This window comes from Lathyrus oleraceus, chromosome 7 (genome assembly GCF_024323335.1).
Source record: "Lathyrus oleraceus cultivar Zhongwan6 chromosome 7, CAAS_Psat_ZW6_1.0, whole genome shotgun sequence".
Taxonomy (NCBI): Eukaryota; Viridiplantae; Streptophyta; class Magnoliopsida; order Fabales; family Fabaceae; genus Lathyrus; species Lathyrus oleraceus.
This window is the reverse complement of record NC_066585.1, coordinates 171,747,795-171,768,718: the sequence shown is the minus strand read 5'-3', so window position 1 is coordinate 171,768,718 and position 20,924 is coordinate 171,747,795. Positions and strand designations below refer to the sequence as shown.

At 38.7% G+C, this 20,924-nt stretch overlaps 1 non-coding gene across 1 annotated transcript; it reads left to right on the top strand.

Moving 5' to 3' along the window:
* Positions 1-1,240: 1,240 nt before the first annotated feature.
* LOC127110058 (small nucleolar RNA R71) lies at positions 1,241-1,347 on the top strand. Its single transcript, XR_007797296.1, has one exon. It is a non-coding gene; the product is annotated as a small nucleolar RNA R71 (small nucleolar RNA).
* Positions 1,348-20,924: the final 19,577 nt, after the last annotated feature.

The window sequence follows — 20,924 nt, the reverse complement described above, 5'->3', positions numbered from 1 at the left end:
ATTTCCAGGATCTTTATCTTTCTTTGCTAGTTTGTCCTCGGAAATAGCATTACATTCCAAAGGCTTCGGATCGTCAAGTCTACGTTTGTTGGTAAGGATGTCTTTGAGAAACTTTGCATAAGAAGGTATTTGGGTGATGGCTTCTGTGAAAGGGATTTCTACATGAAGTTTTTCTATAACTTTAATAAATTTTTTATACTGTTTATTGATCTGGGTTTGTTTGAGTCTTTGCGGATATGGTATAGGTGGTTTATATGGCGGGGGTGGTACGTAAGTTTTATCTTTAGGTTCCTCTCCTTTTTCTCGACCTTCCTGGTTTTCAGGTTCCTCTGGTTCCTTTACTTCGTCCGTGGGTTTGGTACATTCTTTAGAAGTTTTGGGTTCACTCAATCTAGGGTTTGGTGGCTCATCATAAGCGTTCTCACTTCGTAGGGTAATGACATTGGCTTGTCCTCTCGGATTTTGTTGAGGTTGTCCAGGGAACTGTCCTCCAGGTGTAGTCTGAGGGGCTTGGTTTAAAGCTACCTGAGAGATCTGGGTTTCAAGCATCTTGGTATGAGTAACTATTTGGTCAACCTTGGTTCCTAACTGAGTAATCAATTTGTTAACATGAATGTTTTGGTTCATGAACTCCTTGTTTGGTTGGGTTTGAGCGGTGATAAAATTTTCCATAATTTTCTCAAGGCTCGACTTTGGTGGTACAGGTTGCATAGGTTGATTTGATCTTGGGGCTTGATAACTAGGTCTCGGAGGTGCATTATTTTGGATAGGGTTATTGTTTTTATAGGAGAAGTTCGGGTGATTCCTCCATCCAGGGTTATAGGTATTCGAATATGGGTTCCCTTGGGTGTAGTTCACTTGCTCAGAGTGGGTTTCGTTTAATAGACTGCATTCTGCAGATTGGTGTCCTTTGGTTCCACATATCTCACAATCCGACGAAACTGCGGCTACAGTATTCGGGTTTATGCACATATGCTCGTCATTAAGGGCTAATGCGTCCATTTTAGCTTGCATCATGTCTATAGAGCTTAGTTCATGCACTCCTCCTTGGGCTTCCTTCTTCTCAACTGTCGCTCGTTCGACTCCCCATGATTGATGGTTTTGAGCCATATCTTCGATGAGGGCACTAGCTTCAGGATAAGGTTTGTTCATCAGAGCACCGCCTGCGGCAGCGTCGATGGTCATCTTCGTGTTATAGTGAAGTCCATTATAGAAGGTTTGAATGATTAACCAATTTTCTAAACCATGATGTGGGCATGCTCGTAACAACTCTTTATATCACTCCCAAGCTTCGAACAACGATTCTCCTTGGTTTTGGGTAAATCTAGTTATATGGTTTCGAAGAACGGAGGTCTTACTTGGGGGAAAATATCTAGCAAGAAATACTCTTCTAAGGTTATCCCAAGTCGTAATGGAATTGGGTGGAAGGGAATCTAACCATGACAGGGCTTTATCTCTAAGGGAAAAAGGGAATAATCTTAAACGTATTTCCTCAGGAGAAGCTCCATTGGTTTTAAAAGTGTCTGCTAATTGAAGAAATATTTTTAAATGTTGGTTTGGGTTCTCAGTAGCGAGACCTGCGAATTGTCTCTGTTGCACTAGTTGCAATAGGGATGGTTTAAGTTCAAAATTATTAGCTGGGATGGTTGGCTTTACTATGCTAGAACTAGGTTCTTCATTTGATGGTTGAGCGAAATCTTTAAGAGGTCTTTGGTTTTGATCTTCGGCCATAGCTCTCTTAATTCTATGAAAGAATAAACGTGCGCGAGCGTAACGTTCAGGTTCCGCCAGAGGATATACTAAGCTTAAACTTCCAGTGCTGCGAGTTCTTCGCATTGAGCGGCGGGAAATAGCCTAAGTCTAAATGATATAACAACAGGGAAATGAAATTTGACGAAATTGGTCCCCGGCAACGGCGGCAAAAACTTGATGCATTGGTTTTCGCAAGTATACGAACGCGTCAGAGTAATATAAAAGATTGTCGAATCCACAGAGACCAAGTGTCAATCTATCGTTATCTATTGTTATGGTGTTTATCAAAGGCAATCAAAATAGGTGTTTTTAGAGTGTGAAATGAAAAGTAAAGTATTGAATGAAGTTCAATTAATAAAGACAGGGTCGAATGTAATTCACATAATCAATTAATAATCCAAGTACTTGCTGATAGAACTACTTATGGGCAACGTTTCTTACTTTGAAAAGAACTAATTTAACGGGAACTGTCGCTTTCACGTATTCAGAACCGAGTTGTACTCCCTAATCAAACCCTCTTATTGTCACTTATAAAAAGGCGCGCATTGCGTTAGAGTAGTAAACCTATTTTTAAGAAATATAGTATCTTGACTAAGTTGAAAAGTATTTTAACCTGGATTTCTTAACCAAAAGAGGTTCTCACGAACCAGACTCTAAACTTATAAACGCGTCCGAAAATAGTTGTAAAATCTCTTTTCTTCTTAAATTAAGACTCCTAATGAACTAAACAAAGCGCTTTCGCTGTTTTTGAAATAGTTAAAAACAATTAAGTTTAAATAGACGTTGGACGGCTTTCGATCTTACCCAACAGAAATTAAGTGCGGGAAAACTTAAGTTGAAAGTTAAAATAGCCCTTAAGTGTTTCTACGAACAATTGTACGGATCATCGGTTCAATTACGATCCTTACATTCTAACCTTATAGATTTAGTTAGACATGGTAAAGTAAAATTGCATTAATTTAAATAAAAGTAGTGCGAGTGCGGAAAATAAATAAAAGTAGTGCGAGTGCAGAAAATAAATGAAAGTAGTGTGAGTGCGGAAAATAAATAAAGTAAAGAGAGTGCGAGAAATAAATAAAGTAAAGCGAGTGCGAGAAATAAATAAAAGTAAAGCGAGTGCGAGAAATAAATAAAGTAAAGAGAGTGCGAGAAATAAATAAAGTAAAGCGAGTGCGGGAAAATAAAATAGATAAAGACAAGTAATAAAAACCTGCTCCAATCGGAGGGTTGAATAAATTGCAAAGCGGAAATGAAAATGGCGGCTGGATTAACTTCCTTCCAAAGTGCTCCAAACTCGATTACAGACTCGATCACAAAACTCGACTACACAATTGTGGTAACACCCCAATGCGAAGCGATTACCACTTTAAAATACTGAATATATGCCTAAGTGAGACAAATTTTGCTATGGGTTTGCCTCTGTTCTAAGTTTGGATCTTCCTCTGCTCTAAGTTTGGATGATTGAAAAAGTGATTTCGAGTTTCTATTTATAAGCAAGTAAAAAGATGGAAATGACAAGGATGCCCTTCAACTTGAAAATGGGAGGGGAAACTTTTCCTCTTGTGGCGCCCGCCACAAGGCCATGGTGCCCGCCACAAGGCCAATCTGAGGCGCCTTAGTGGAAGCAGTGGCGAACGTGGCAGTTGAGGGAGGTTGAGCTTGGACACGTCATGGCAGGGTCTATGGCGCCAGCCATGGTGGAAGCCACAAGTACAAAATGCTGAATTTTAGGGTTTTTAGCTCTTTTTCGCTCCTTTTCTCGATCGGGGCTCCGATTAAAGTAAAAACCTGAAAATAAAGAAAAACATAGTAATAACACAACAAAATAGCAATAAAACAACTAGAATGCATGTGAAATCGGAGTCGAAAATACGGTAAATTTCAGTGTTATCAACAGATCTACGGAACGATCACGAACGTTGAACGATGACAACGCCTCTACTCAGTCCACACGAACAGATTCCTTCAATCTCAGTGCTAACTGCTACGAATGAAGGCTTTGAGTGTGTGTGTGTGTGTGTGTGAGAGAGAGAGAGAGAGAAACGAAATTGCAACTATACAAATGCTTCTGCACAAGAGTTCTATTTATAGAACCACTTGTGTGGGCTCCAAGCTAAAAAGCCCACTCAAGTGTATGTGGCCCATACTTATAATATGTCAAAATCACTTAAGCGCGTGGTACCTTACCATATTTCGTATTCTACTTAAGTACACCGTACCTTACGATGTTCTAGAATTCACTTAAGGGCACCGTACATTACGGTATTCCTTAGTTACTCTATCTCTCATCAATCCGTCCTTTTGTATGTGACCCTGTAGGTTTTCGCGACATTGGCAATTATACTAAATCACGTATTTAACATAATAAACAATGAGTGGTATCTAGTAACACATCACTACTACCCAAGACACGAAAATGTCACGTGATCTGACAAATCCTTTTATGATAATACTTATGTGTACAATTACCCTTTTGCCCTTACGTCTATATTGAGCACAAGGCATAGACCGTGTCATCCTTGTCCAGTTCAATATTGGGCCCATAGACATTTATCCTGTTACGCATGATGGGCAAATTCCATCTAGGTCACTCATGTCCCTTAGCATGCTTCGTGGAGTACCCATCAACTGTCTTTATGGTCATCCAGTTACGGACAATGTTTGATCAACAATAAAGCACTCGACTCTACATCTAGGGTCCATAGTGGTTTCAGGTCGAAGGGTGGTATACACCATTATCACCATGAGAATAACTTATGACACTTTGCATAACATTCTATATAGTATTCTCATAGCGGGTCAATCCAGTATAAATGTTACTCTTAATATTCATACCTATGTTTAAGACTTGATAACTCCTTATCCATGATCCATGAGATGTGATCATCAGTCTATATACATAATAGTCTTAATGCTTTAATGTTATCTCACTTCACAATAAAGCTCGACTATGGATACTTTAAGAATAATGTCCTTATGTTTAATGTGATCTCATGATTAAGTCACACGTGATACATTAAACGGACTATCTATTCTAGGGACTTTATTAGAAAAACATAATAAAGAAAAAGCCTTTTATTATTAATAAATAATTCGATACAAGTACCAAAAGTATTGGCCTCTAGGACTTACACCAACAAAAAACACATAGGTTAGAGTGGTAGTTGTAGAGTGTTAGCCCTCAAGGTTCACATCTTGTATGGCTAGCATGAAGACCCCCCCTATAGTAGACCTCTTTATGGATCACGTTATAATTTGGCTCGCCCATCGCATGATATTGGTTCATAAAACATACATGACTCTAGGGACTCCCTTTTAGAACCAGATTTTCTTTGGTGGTTGCGTAGTTTTATCCCCCACAATGCACACCATGATTGGATAATACGAAAACCCCACCTAGAGTAAACCTTTTTCGTTGATCTCGTCATAAAGCAACCAACTCATTGCAGGACGTAGAGCCGATTAAGGTCCATGACTAAATGAACCTTATCCAAAACCTTAAGGCCAACCCTATGAGTGGTTTATGGGTAGGAAGCCTAGAACTGTACCACTATAGGGAAACCTCCTCGATAGGGTGTTATGTACTACTCATGTTATCCCGGATCCTAAAAGATTATGCATTCATAAACATCTGCATGACATCATGAAAAATAAAACTAATTAAGCATAGTGCATTTTGTTTTCAGGGAATTGTTGTATTTAGGGTTGTTAACATTTGAGAAGAAGTATGGGTTAAGATAGAAGGAAGCCTTTACAGCTCAAAGCCAAGTTTCCTGACCTAGATTGTTTACAGAAGCTCATAGATAAGCTTCCTCATTGTTACAGAGTTACATTGGAAGGGAGACATGGCAAAATATTGTACCTCCTTTCAGTTAGAGTTCAGCCCCTAGCCATCACTGCCTTAGCACAATTCTATGAACCACCACTTCATAGTTTCTTATTCCAATACTTTCAGTTGACTCCCACCTTGGAGGAATTTAAGAGAGTCTTAGGGATCCCAATGAAGGGAAGAATATCTTACACCAAAATTAGACAGCTTCCAAAAGTAGAAGAAATAGCCATAGCCCTTCAGATTCCAATCCCAAATATGATGGCCAATTTGAAGAGGATATGGGATTTTTCTGGATTTTGGAGAGTTTATTTGGAAGGAGAAGCTGAGAGGCAAGTTGTAGATAGACAGTGGGACGCATTTGGGGATGTATTAGATATCATAACATATGGGCTAGTGTTATTCTCGACTGTAGCACCTCAAATTTGCACCTCCCATTTGTATATACATTTCATGTTTAGGTCATTAACATTGCATTATCATTTGCATAGTCCATCATGTCATCAAGCAAGACTGGTCAGGAGATTCAACTGTGCAAGCAAGCAAGAGCATTGTCCATGAGATCAAAGCCCTAGGGTTGGTGCAATGAATTCACATGATTCAAGGATCATTATGAAGTGGTTTGGCCAAGTATTGGAGGCTCAGAGACCATCAGTCCATGTGCAATTCATCTGAGACCTTGAAAAGTCAACAAAAGTCAATTGTCAATTCAATTATGGATTTGGAGATGGGAAATGGTTAGAGATGCCTCATTCATGTGTAAACAAGTCTCATTTGACATCTCAAACATCAACATTGAAGAATTTGAAGTCAGATCAAGACTTTCCAAAAATAGCAGGTGACCTGTAATTTGAACTTTCCAAAAATGGAAAGGTTTTGGACAAACTTCAACTCAAGATTACATCATCAAGAAAGCTTCAAATGAAATTTTGTCCAACATGAAAGTTGAAGATATTTCTCTCCCATTTCCAAAAAGTCCAAGATCATGAATTTCTCATGTGTGGTTGAGGAGATATGGTCCAATCATGGCAAAGTGTGGTTTAAACTTCAAATGAGCATAACTTTCAAACCAAAACTCCAATTTGAGTGGTTCTTTTTGCATATTGATCCTTATAACATGTATTTTCCAAGCATATCATCATTTGACATGAATTCTCATTTGCATGGCATTGGCTCATTCATGAAGATTTTGGGAAGAAATTGCATAACTTCATTTTGGTTGAACATATGCATACCAAATCAATTCAACATGTGCATGAAACCATTTTAAGGCATTTTTGACATTGAACATGCATTGTTCACGTGCATGAGGGTGCATGGAGAGAAAATTTCATTTTTTGCATTCACACCACAAACTCCTTAATCACATGTGCATTTGCCCTAATCCATTCCTAAACATGATTAGCATAAAGTATATATGCTTAATCATAACTGTTTTCATCAGGATTACCAACTCTAGATCTAGAATCACAAAATCTTCAAAAAAATTCTCTCACTTTTTTTTGCTAAGTTCTTCAAACACAAGCACTTTTCAGTGATCCATTCATCATCATGAAGTGTTGTTGAGCATATTTGGATCAAGATTCAAGAGAAATCGTGGTTGTATTGTTCATGTTCATAGAGTGAAGCATTCATGGCAGTTGGAGATTCAGTTCGTTTCATGCATTGTTAAGCTTCCATTTCATCATCATCCATCTCAAGGAGCATATTGGAAGAGATCTGAGCATTGCCAAGCCTTGGAAGCACGTGGATTCAACTCTGTTCACCAAGAGGTTGGTTTTTCGACCTCTTTAATTCACAAATCCATTATGCTAGTTGTGTAGTTCATAGATTGGTGATGAATCTGAGCTTTGAATGGAGTGAAATGATGCATTGTACACAAAGATCCATGCATTTGAAGTTTTGATGATAAACTTTGATTCCTTCGATCCATGCGTGTTTATGTGTTTTCTTATGAAATGTTTATGGATTGTGATTGTATGATGCATGGCGAATCGTTTGGTATAGCTTTTATGGATTTCTGGAACATTTTGTTGGATCTGGAAATTTCCAGATGAAGATCTTCATGATCTTCATCGTGCTCATGCATGTCCAGGTTTCCTGCGAATTTTGGTGCGAAACGTATATGTTTTCCTGCGAATTCATCCACGAGTTCATGTGGATTTCCTGCGGATTTTTGAATCCATGCAGGAGCGCGCGTTAGGGTTTAGGTGTCCAAACGTTGTCGTTTTGGATTGGCGCGCTAGGTAGTTTGAAATTGTGCACGGTTCGAGCCTGGCTGAGATCATTCTTCAATTGCCTTTTTCACCATTTTCTTCATTATTTCATGTTTGGCTTCACATTTCATTTCAATTTTTTCTCAACTTCCAAAATTCATTAAAAATTGAAAAATCAACCAAATGATTCCCGATTTTTTGCATTATGTTCCTCATTCTATCTAGATTTTTATGATTATCAAAGTGCAAGTTGTGCCTGGCCTGGAAAATATTTTGTCTAAGGAGTTTGCACATGTATGTATGTTTGACATTGCCTTGTTCATTTGATCATGAAATGCTTGATTCTTATCCAATGAATGTGAAATTTTGCATGCTATAACTAGACACATTGTTTGACATTTTGGTGTTGATTTGGTATTTTTATCACTTACCATTTCTGTTTGATGATCATGTTAAGTTGGTTTGACAATTTGTGTCACACCTTGTGATGTTCAACTTGATTGATGTGTTTGCCATGCCAAATGATATCCTATGGTCCTAATTTTCTTTTGTGATGCATGTTATAGATGTTTTGATTGCTCATGATTTTTGTTGGAATTATTGGGATCATTTCTGATTTAATTGAGATTTTTCATTCTGGTTGGTCACATTTGAGCTTTAAAATTGCCTTGAACTTAATTTGATCACAAAATGCTTGTTTCTTATCCAATGCTTCTGAATTTTTGCATACTATTTCTAGACATGTTGAGTGTTGTTTTGGCTTTGGTTTGAGGTTTTTACCATGATACATCCATGTTTTATGCCTATGCTAACTTGGTGTGACAATTTGTGTCACACATGTGCTTGCCTTGACTTATGCTATGTGATTGCCATGCCTAATGATGTCCAATGCCTCTAATTTTTTGTGTGATGATCATGTTGTATGTCCTGTTTACTCATGAATTTTTCCAAGATTATTTGAATCATTTTTGATTTAATGTGCATTTATTTCTTCTGATGTCACAATGTGGTCACAATTTGCATACCTTGCCATGTTTGGTTCATGAAATGCTTTTGGTTAATGATATTGATATGAGACCTTTTGGAATGTGTCAAGATATGATTGAAGTTGATTCATGTTAAATTTCATGTTCTGTTTTGAATGTTTGACCTACTTTTGACCCTAGGCTTTGACCTAGTGGTTTGGACTCACTGTTTGGATTGTGGATTTCAGGTTAAGAAGCACATTGCCATGATTGGAGTGGCTCATTCATTTGAGTTGATTACTTGATTGATGTTGGCTAATATTGAGTTGTTTTGTAGGTTTTGAGAACAAGTTCCATCGATCTTGTGCCTTGCACATTGTTGCCTAATGCTTTGTCTGTCTGTGTACTATTGCCTGATGACTGTTGTCTGTTGTTTGACTTGTAAACTGATTGGTTTAGATTTTTTCAGGTACCTAAGTTGCTTTGAGTTCTTTTGAACTTGCTTTGCTAGCTTGTGGGTTGCTTAACCTAGGTATAATTCTCTGACTTCATGTAGTCTGGAAGACCTGTCTTGTTATGTGGGCAGACACCTGTCTGAAGCCCTCCTTAAGAGGCAATGCTTGTGTTTGTTTATCTTTATGCCAAGCAGGAAAAGTCCTCTTATGAGGCAATTGGCAGATAAAAGAGATGTGTAATCCATCTCTTGCTATTCAGTGTGTCATCCACTTTGCTCACACCATGTGTTGATGCATTGTGGATAATAGCTCAAGATCTTTGTTGTGTCAGTCATCTGTGGAGAAGAGTTCCTACATTCTGAACTCCCACACTTTCTATTTGAGTGAAGCTCTCTCAGGCCAGGGATAAGAGCTGTGAGGTCTTACCCTCACTTCCCATTTCATCTGCTTCACCCTAACTCTCAATGTTAGGGTTAAGAGCTAACCACACCCGATTCCAGTTGGCTTGTGTTTCACAGCCTAACCTTGTATGAGCCTAATTGTGTGCATATAGTGTGTGTGCTTGCTTTGTGTGCTTGTATGTATTTTCCTGTGTTGTTTAGGATAGCTTACTCCCTGTGCAAGTTAGATAGAAACCTTAACATAGGGATGGTATGTATGATAACTTCTAGGCTCGAGTCGTAGTCTCCCTAGTAGTTTGTGTCTCCCTTTGTATCTGGTTAGGCTAGTCCTTTTTCCCTGTTAAGGGGAACTACGTCGCCCTGATCCTCATACCAGATGAGGTACGTAGGCAGGAGATGAGCTGATCTCTCCGGGCGCCCTTTTTCTTTTTCAACCCCTTTGTGTGTGTTTGGAGTCTGACGTAAGTCCAGCGATTGGCAGTTGGTTTCCTGTGTCTTATTTGCTCGTTGGAGTCTGACGTAAGTCCAGCGATTGGCAGTCGGTTTCCTGTGTGTGTGTTTGTTGGTTCGGAGTCTGATGTAAGTCCAGCGATTGGCATTCGGTTTCCATGTTTGCCTGTTTTGTATGGAGTCTGACGTAAGCCCAGCGATTGGCAGTCGGTTTCCTGTGTGGTTTTGTTTGGCGTGCGTTAGCCGAGCTACGAGTGCTCTGATTCTTCTCTGGTTAGAGAAGATACGTATGCATAGGATGTGACATCCTAGAGAGCACGTTTCCCCTGTCCCCGAACTACGTCGACTCTAATGTCTGTGTCTAGCAGACTACGTAGGCCTAGGATGCGATATCCTGCCGAGTCCCGTTTCTTCCGTCTTTCTGTGTTTCCTTCCAGCCTTGTGCAGTGTTTGAGAAGTCTTTAGCAACCTTTCTTCCTTTCTTTTGTGCGTGGATCCCGTCGAGTACGACGGATGCGTAGGGGTGCTAATACCTTCCCTTCGCATAATCGACTCCCGATCCCATCTTTCTCTGGTCGCGAGACTATGTCTTTTCCAGGTTTACTTCGAGCGTTTCCTTTCCCTCTTTTGGGATAAATAACGCACGGTGGCGGCTCTGTTGTTTCGTTTTCCCGCCGGTTTTTCGCGTAATGCGACACCGACATATGAGGGTTTCATATATTCTGCTACCTTGAGCATATTTTGGGTCGTGCTAAAGGAGAAACAGAATCGAATTCCTGCACTCCTGGATAATGTATTCCACACTCTTCATCTTCGTCATGAGAAGAGAAGCGGTGATATAGTCGGTTGTCTCCCACTACTTTATACATGGCTCACTTCACATGTATTTAATCCTAATGCCTCCATTGATGAGATGTCTAGTGAAGAGTGGTCCCATACCCTTGTATCCTTAACCTGAAAGTTTGTCACCTAGTATTGCAGAAATCTCAATATAGAAGAGATTATTTTCAATTGTGGGAGCTTTCCTAATGTGCCTTTAATCGGATACATGGGTTGTATAAGTTACTATCATGCTTTATCTTTGAGACAACTTGGGTATCCGATGCTAGGAAAGCCTGAAGGTAAAGCTTTGAAAGAGATGATACTTAATGATATGGGTGTTGGTAATTCAACCTTACTACACAAGATCATCCAAGAACGGGAGAAAATTTATACTAGAGCAATGAGCTAAGAAGAAATAATTGTGTAGCCAAGGAACCTTACCGGTAGTGGGTTCTGGAAATGGTTAAGATTGTCAAGCTTCCCTTCTCCATCGAGCTTCCCACCATACCTACATCACTAGAGCGTGTTCCTATTTATCTCGAGGAGGTGGATAAGCTCAGAGCCATCATATTCATACTTGATTTAGAGAAAGAGGAGCTACATATTGTTCTTCATCAGGTGTCTTATGAGAAAAATGAATTGAGATTCAATCTCAAGCAGAATGAGGAACTACTTAAAGAGAAAGAAGCCAGGGTTGAATATGAGAAGCACGGGAGGAAGAGGCTCGGGGATTTCCTGAATGAGGAAGGCCTTGAGCTTGGTCAGAGAAACCAAGAGCTTCGAGATTCCCAATGAAAGAATGTTGAGTGGAAGATTCTTTGGGGTAGATTTTGATGCCCGAATCTAAGATCTCACCCGGCTACTCCAAGAAGCCCAAGCTCATTCTACTCACGAGACTCAGATCCGACAAGAGATTGAGAGGACTTCAAGCAACCCTTATGCTAGCCTCTAAAAAGCCTTAGTAGAGGTGGAAAGACTCAAGTTATCCAACGAGGTCCTGAGAGATGCCAGATAGGCCATGAAGAGGGAATAAAGTTTGAAAACCCAACAATGGGAAAGCTTGGCACAAAGAGACAGAGAGAGTATTCATTATGCACGCCTAGAAGTCGTAAAATGGTTTGCAAAATGTGATCAAGTATTCAAACTTTCGAACAGCTTGTTGCACACATTGCTTCTGAGATTGAGAGATACATTCGAGGAGATGACACCTGAGAACACTCCTCTGATCATTTTTTATTTCATAATTATCTGTAGACGTGTGGTTAGAGATCTCCATGAGTAGTTAGAGCATTTTAAGGCGGTGCGAGGCACTACTAGTGGCTAGGAGACTTTGTACTTGTACTTTCCTCTATTGTACTTTGTCTATAAATAAATGAGTGAAAAACGTTGGCAGTTATTATCTTTCTTTCTTACTTTTACGCTTTTGAATGGTAAAGAGATAATGAATCCAAATGTTCTCTGCAAATAAAATCAATAAACAAAAACATAACATTTTGCATGCATAAGCCCATCTTCCTGCATCTCATTCTTCAATGCCAAAAATGATACTCGTCTTCCTTTTTATCCAGAAACCAACCCTGACTTCTTGAAACCGGTACAAGAATCACATCAACTACTAAAGAATAATAGATATAGTTTAAGCAAATTAGGCTACTATGAGGGAAGAAATGGACGTGATGAATGGGAAGATGGACCAACTGCTAGAGGCCATGATGGCTATGGCCAGAAAAGAAGACAATCCATAAATAATAGCTGACGCCATAAACATTGCATCCCAATTGGGCTCTTCTTCACTCCGCATTCCTGAAGTGAATAACCCTGAATTTGGACCACCCCCTGGTACACTCCTCATGAGGGAGTGACTGCTTATCCACCTGTCAGGATTCCTATGATAAATCTAGTTGCATATGATTATTCTAGTGCCTCAGCAAGGCAATGATCCCTATATGATGAAGAGGATCCACAAGATGCTTACTTTATGCCTCCTCATATGCCTCAGATAGTACCTATTGTTGGTCCTCTGCCTGATCCATCTGCTGAAAGAGTGCATGCCCTTGAGAAAATATTTAAAGTAATAGAAGTACACAACACTCCAGGCCTTAATGTTATGGGCATGTGTCTAGTTCCTGGATTCATCATTCCCCAAAAGTTCAAAGCACCAAACTTTGACAAGTACAAATGGGTTAGTTGTCCCTTAACTCGCCTAAGGGATTACTATCGTAAGATGGCAATGTATGCAGATAATGACTAGCTATTGATTCATTACTTCAAAGATAGCCTCAGTAGGGCGTCTTTGGAATGGTACATGCAAATCGAGTGGAGCCACGTCCAGTCATGGAGGAACCTTGATAAGTCTATCAATATAATACGGACTTGGTACCAAATCAAACTCAATTATAAGATATGTCACAAAAGCGTAATGAGTCCTTCAAGGAATACGTGTAACATTGGAGGGAACTAGCTGCCAGAGTTCAGCCACCCATCCTTAATAAAGAGATGATATATATGTTTATGGGAACTTTACAAGTTCAATATCTTGAGAATATGGTAGCGAACGTATTCCCAACTTTCTCTTACATTGTCACCTCCGACGAAAGAATTGAAATCCACATAAAGAAGGGCAAGTTGCCAAGTACTGTTAGTTGTCGCATCTGGAAAAATACGATTCCTCGCGATGGTCGCGGAAAAATTAATGTCCGAACAGAGTCGCCACCGAACTTTATTTATCCCAATAAAGGGATAGGAAAATATGGATAAAACCTTTAGGAAATAGAATAATGGTCATCGCAACCATATTGGGTAATCGGTTACCCTAATCAGCGTAACCGGTTACACAGACCCAAAATTGAGTTTTTGGCCATTTTGGACTGTGTAACCGGTTACCCTAATCAGGGTAACCGATTACACCTGCGCAGGTAGCTGTAATAGGTCTGTTTTTTACACATTATACTATTTGGATCACCCCCATTTTCCACAAACTTTCCCTATAAATAGAGGTACTATTTCCCCTCATTTTTCATGCTTCCTAGCCCCCAAAAGTTCTGTCCAAGTACCATTTACTCACCTCTCTAAACCTAAGCCAAATCAAAAAAATCTTTCTCTCTTAGAAAAGTCACCCTACCAACTTTTTTTTGTCCACTTTCATATTTTCTTCAAAACTTCTTACTCTCTAACACTCATAACTCAGCTCCTTCACTATACTTCCACCATAAACACTTTCATCCCAAAAACCACTTTATATCCAAGCTCAACACCACTTCAACCTACCATTTTTCAACATTTTTGGGTAATAATTTTAGCTTAATCTTTGTTAACTTTTTGGTTCTGTTTTTACGTTGAAAATGTTTGTTCATTCTTGGTTGATCTTGTGAGAGGTTTTAGACTCAAGATTGTAAAAATGATTAACCTTGGTTTACACCCCTTTTTTTGGGATTTCTTGCTCTTGCTACTTTTATCCACTATCTTTAATCAAACTTAGTATTTTGTTTCATTTGCTATTTATTGTTGACTTGTTGTTCACATTTATTTGGTTGATGAGATCTATTAGATCATGGCTATGGTTGTTTAGGGTTGATAAAACCTTAAATGTTTCAAACCTATTAATGATTGATCAATAGATCCTTCATGATACTTTGAGGCATTGATAGGCTGCCTCTATTTCAACCATGTTTGGGTCATTTGATACATAGATGAAACCATTTCCTTTGCATTGTTTCTTGTTATCATTTAATATTTATTGTTGACTTTTTGTTACATTTATTTGGTTGATGAGTTCTATTAGATCATGACCATGGTTGTTTAGAGTTGATTAAAACTTCAATACTTTAAATCTATTAATGGTTGATAAATATACCATTCATGATACTTTGAGGTATTGATAGATTGCCTCTATTTCAACCATATTTGGGTCATTTGATACATAGATGAAACCATTCTCTTTACATTAACTTGTTATTCTATTTGCTTATTGTTATTATACTAACCACTAACCATTAACTACTAACTTCTAACATTTATAGTATTGCACTTTACTTCCTTGCAATTTATTTTATTGTCATTTACATTCACTAACCATTATTATTGTGATATTATCTTTCTTTATCTTGTGATTTTCTTTTATGTCATTACTTTGTAATTTATATTCTAGTACTCATTATCATCATCATTGTACAAACTCATCATGCATGTTTATTTGTTTGTTATTTATTTTATTGTCATCATATATTAAAAATAACCAAAACATGATAAAATGATAAGACCAAAAATATTCACTCAACTCTTAAGCAACTTGAACTTAGAGAATCTCATCTTAGGACCTTTGCTTGGAAACCTTCCTTCACTCTTTGTGATACTTTGTAAACAATTGGATTCTCACCCGTAACTTACATGCATGTTTGTAAGACCATTATCCTTTGTTTAGCTTAGGTCACTTTAGCACACAAAAGGCTTTGTCTTGGGCTACCTTACAATGAGACTTTTTATTTTCTTGTTGGTTATTTTTGCATTCACGTTGCATAAGTTAAAATTTATAAGTAATCTCATTTTGAGACCATTGTCGTAATTTGATTCATATGCACATGTAAATACAAACTTCGGTCAATATCGAGTGCGACTTTTCCAAATCAATTCAAAACACCCTTGTAAGTCGATGGCTTTTAAAGCATCGCCATCAACCTCACATAGCTTACTCTTGGGCTTTTTGACAATGAGACCTATTCGATTTTTATCGAGTAGAAGAGCAATACACTAAATAAATTCACTTCCTTCAAAACACAAATCTAAAACCTCGATCCAACGTCGAGTATTTTCTCTCAAACTCAGTTGAAATATCCCGATTAAATCAAAACATTTGTTTACAATAAGTTGAATGAAAAAGGAGTTGACTTTGAGTTTTCAACTTCACTCCTCAATTGGACGAATACGAGTTTTCTTATTCGTTCAGTCGAACAATTGTTATTTTTCGCCAAACATACAACTTAATCAAATCATTTTCTTAACAAACTATACGAAAAAGGAGATGGTTTTGAGCTTTCAATTCCTCTTCTCAAATGCTTGGATATGAGTTGTCTTACTCAGTCATTCGAGTATTTGTTGTTCATGCTAAAATATATCAACCATACGCAAACTGATTTTCATAATCACTCAGATGAAAAAGAAAGCGGTCTAGAGTCTTCTACTCTCTTTCCCGATTATTAGGATACGAGTTGTCTTACTCGATTATCCGAGTATTCGTCATCCATTTAAAACATCTTAATTATTATGAAATCCTTTCTATAATTAAGGATGAAAAAGAAAGTGGTCTAGAGTCTTCTACTCCCTTTCCCGACTATTAGGATACGAGTTGTCTTACTCGATTATCCGAGTAATCGTCATCCAACCAAAAATATCTCAACACATCAAACCTATCTTTTCTCGCCCTCGTGCGATCATAACCAATCAAACAAAAAACCCAACACATTAATTCAACTTGTCACCTCCGTGTGATCAAAATTCTTTTAAAAAAACACTATTTAATCCTTTCTGATGCGCACAACAAACTAATGCTTAAGCCTCCGCCGAGAGTAGACAAGCCAACGTTTAGCCTTTAGGATGTGATCTAAACAGTAGTTCATTAAAAAACACCAACCAACCGTAGTTCTCCGAACTACGAATGCTCTGATTTCCTTATTATACCATAAGGATACATAGGCAGGAGATTGCTGTATCTTCGCGAGCACACTAATAAAAAACCTCCCCTTTCCCTTTCTGAGATTCCCATCCATTTCTAATTTCTAATATTTTATAACCCAAAGATAACAAACAAATATGAATAACACTCGAAATGCAAATTAGAACTAAAAGGTTCCCGTTGAGTACAATGGACATAAGGGGTGTTAGTACCTTCCCTTTACGTAATCCACTCCCGAACCCGAATATGGTTGCGATGACCATTATTCTATTTCCTAAAGGTTTTATCGATATTTTCCTATCCCTTTATTGGGATAAATAAAGTTCGGTGGCGACTCTGTTCAGACATTAATTTTTCCGCGACCATCGTGAGGAATCGTATTTTTCGAGATGTGACAAATTGCGACTCTGCTGGGGACTAGCTCCAAGCAAAAGAGAGTGAAGCCTAATTTAGTTCGGTTTTTGTATTTGTGTGTTAATCTTGTTCGTTTGTTTGTTATTTTTATTCTGTTACTATTCTGTTGTAATTATTGTGTTGTGGATTATTGACTGTATCTTATTTGGGGCTCTCTGTTAGTGGTACTTTGTGAGATAGACTCTCTACCCGAGTCTGAGAAAAACCATAAGATTAAGTTGGTGGTTGCGTAGTGGGCGCCCACAAGGAGTCTTCTTTGTTGGGAAGAAACGAAGACCCCGTCTAGAGGAGATTCTCTTGAGATATTATTTCCCGACGAGTCTTCGTCATGACGATAGTATTCTCAAGTTGGATCAATGACTCTAGGGACCTTTTAACCCATTATATCCGGTGGTTATGTAGTATTTACCTGAAGAGTCTCAAGACTTATTGGGTTAATACGAAAGCCCCAATCAGATGAGATCCCTTGGGCGTATTACTATCTTACATTGGTATTCCCAACCTCGATCTATGACTCTGAGAACCTTATTAGAACCTTGGACTCGAGAGTTGTGTAGTATGGGCCCACTAGGAGTTTTCCTCTTTGGGACCATACGAAGGCCTCACCCAGATGAAACTTTGTTTGGGGATGTTATTTGCAGATGAGTTTTCATCATGACAATAACTTTCCTAAATATTAATTGATGACTTTGGGAACCTTTTAACTTTAGCATCCTCCCAAAAGGGTTTTGTTTAGTAACCAAGAATACCCTATCTCATGACCTTTATATTAACCTACATGTGGCACGCATAATATCATTCATAGCATAACATTCATATTATATTATTTCCAAGGAATCTGAGTATCATGAGTTGCAGGAATTCAAGAAACATGGAATCAAGCAAAAGAAATATTTACTCATTCAAGTTCAAAGATCTCTATCTAAGGAGCTTACGTGACTTGGTCTCTCAGATGCACCCAGTATACAGAATCAACTTTGGAAAGAATTATGGCAATCTGCTCAGCATCCTCAATCAACAAGTGGACCATACAACCTTAATCACTTTAGCCCAATTCTATGACCTACCTTTAAGATGCTTCACATTCCAAGACTTCCAGCTAGCACCAACGTTGGAAGAATTCGACCGTCTTGTTAGGATTCCTATGAAGAACAAGCCACTATTTGAAGGGACAAATGAATCTTTGCCCCTTGAGGTCATTGCTAGTGCGCTTCACATGGATGAAAAGGAAGCAGAGGCTAACTTAGAGACCAAAGGGAATACCAAAGGATTTTCACTAAGTTTTCTTTTGGAAAGAGCTCATACCCTATTGAAGGCAGAAAGTTGGGATGCTTGTTACTCTGCTATTGTATTGGCCATCTATGGCATCGTCCTGTTCCTGAATATGGATGGTTTCGTAGACATGACTGCCATTTGTGTCTTCCTTACTGGGAACCCAGTACCCACTTTGTTAGCCGATGTCTATTATCACATAAGTCATAGGTATACTAAGAAGAAGGGATTGATTGCTTGGTGTGCTCCTTTATTGTATCAGTGGTTTCTATAACATCTTCCGAAGACAGGTGCTTGGGTTGAACAGACAGATGTTAGTTGGCCTCAGAGATTGGGATCACTCCGATCTGATGATCTCTCTTGGTACTCCAAAGAATACATCAACGTAGACATCATATTCAGTTGTGGAGATTTCTCAAATCTTCTGCTTATTGGAACTCAAGGATGTGTGAATGCTAATCCAGTTCTATCACTCAGACAACTCGGCTACCCAATGGAAGGCCCTCCAGAGGCAAATTATTTGGAAGCTTTCTTGTTACTTGGCTTTGGGGTTGAGAATCCTAGCTTATTCCAGCGAATCAAAGAAGCTTGGAAGAATGTCAATCGAAAAGGGAAAACTGAGTTAGGGAGAGCAAATGGGATTACAAAAGAACCATATTTTCAGTGGGTAAAGGAAAGGGTGCAAATGATTAAAATGCCATTTGTCATTAGGATGCCTATACCTCTTCCTGAACCTAAGCTCACCCATGTCCCTATTGAAGAAATGGAGGAACTCAAGACTACCATGGCAAAGCTAGAAAAAGAGAACAAAGAGTTGCAGATAAAACTCCAGCAAACCATCAATGAGAAAAACAATATGAAGTGGGAGCTTGAGAGAAAAGAGGCACAACTTCAAGCACATGTGGAAAAGTTCAACAAGGAAGAGCATAAGAGGAAAAAGATCAAAGTGGGATTAGAACAAGATGATCATTGTTTAGATACTCTTAAGGGTCAACTACGACAAACTCAGAAAGAATGTCAAGACAATGAGCGTTGGTGGCATCTAGCCACAAAGGAAAATAAGACGATAAAGGATACACTTGGGACTCAGATAAAAGAACTCACCAATTATGTTCGTCATGCAAAAGCTGAAGTAGATCAGGAGCGCCGACTCAAGAATATAGCCACTGAAGCTTCTAGGGTGTCACCCATAATATGGGAGGAGAAGTGTCGAGAAGTAAGAGATGCAAGAGAATCTGTCAGCTATTGGAAGAACCAGCTAGAGTCATTACGCCAAGACAGCTCCATATGGTTGAAAGAGCGAGACTATGTGATTGAAGATTATGAATCCTTTAAGAAGACCATAGACTTCTTACAAGGAGATAGGGATAAGTTTCGTGCAAAACTTGATGGGCTAGTAGGGTTCTGTAATTGGGCGGCTAAAGAATTGCCATGGAAGTTGAGAGACGCAGTCAAAGAGTTGAAAGAAGATAGCACTCCTCCAGCCATAATCAGTTTCATTCTGCTCTGTAAAGGGTTGCTGAAGAGATTCAATGAGGAACTAGAAGAGCTTCAGGCCAGAAAGCCAGCTGTTTAATTTTCTTATGTCTTGTATTTTGTTCCTTTAATAAATGTACTTTTGAACTATGACCTTTTCGGACCTCTGTGTTATGTACTTGAATGAATGACGTTTAAAAATTACTCCATTATTGCTATTCCAAGCATTTCTTGTTTCTTCGAATTACTAACAACTAATGAAACTCGAATGATTCCTTGAAAATAAAATATGCATAAACATTTGCATCCTCATTATGCATCACGTTTCATAAAAATTCAAAAAAACTTACCCAACCTTTTTACCCTTTATCCAGCCACACTGACTAATCAACACCGATACGAGACGCGAAGCAAATACAAGATGACATTAGAGCAAGTTGAGGCCAATCAGGTTACCATGAGGACAGACATCAATACAATCCAGGAGAAGATGGATCAGTTGTTGGAGACAATGCTCGCGATCACTCAGAGAGAGAGGATTGAGGAGGAAGAAGCCAGGGCAAAAAGGAATGATAGCACGCCAGGTCTGAATCCCCAAGACGAAGATTACGTCCCTGTAAGACCCCAATTTTGACCCTAAGATCCCTCATGGCATCATAACATTGCATTTGCAAAGCCTCAAGGATCATAAGCATCTTGGTTCCCTTGGCCTTTGGGTGGGACCTCTTGTGAGTGGTTTGAGATCACCAAGCATGCTTGAATTGTATATCATTGTTTTTCTTATTTTGTTTACTAACCAAAAGCACAAAAATATGTCACTAACATCTTTTGTTTGTAGCCTGAGCAATCACAAGGTTAAGAGCTTCAAGGAGATCCTCTATGCAGAGATATGGCCAAGTGAAGAGGATAGCAAGCATGGTAGTGGTTCCCAAAGCTCTCATCCATCAAATATGCCTCCCTAGCATTTCAATTCATCACTTTGATCAAAGTAAGTCAAAGGGTTTGAGGTTTGTTCCCCAAGGAAACCCTAGTTCATCTGAACATCCACAATGCCTTGCTCTTGAAGCAACCTCAACCCACGATCAAATACAATCAAGGGAAGTTATTTAATTCTTCATTTCATACATATTTGAACTTATTTGAGTTTCCTCAATCATCAATTCATCAAGATATGAGTCATGGACTTGAGAAGTTGATCAGTCAA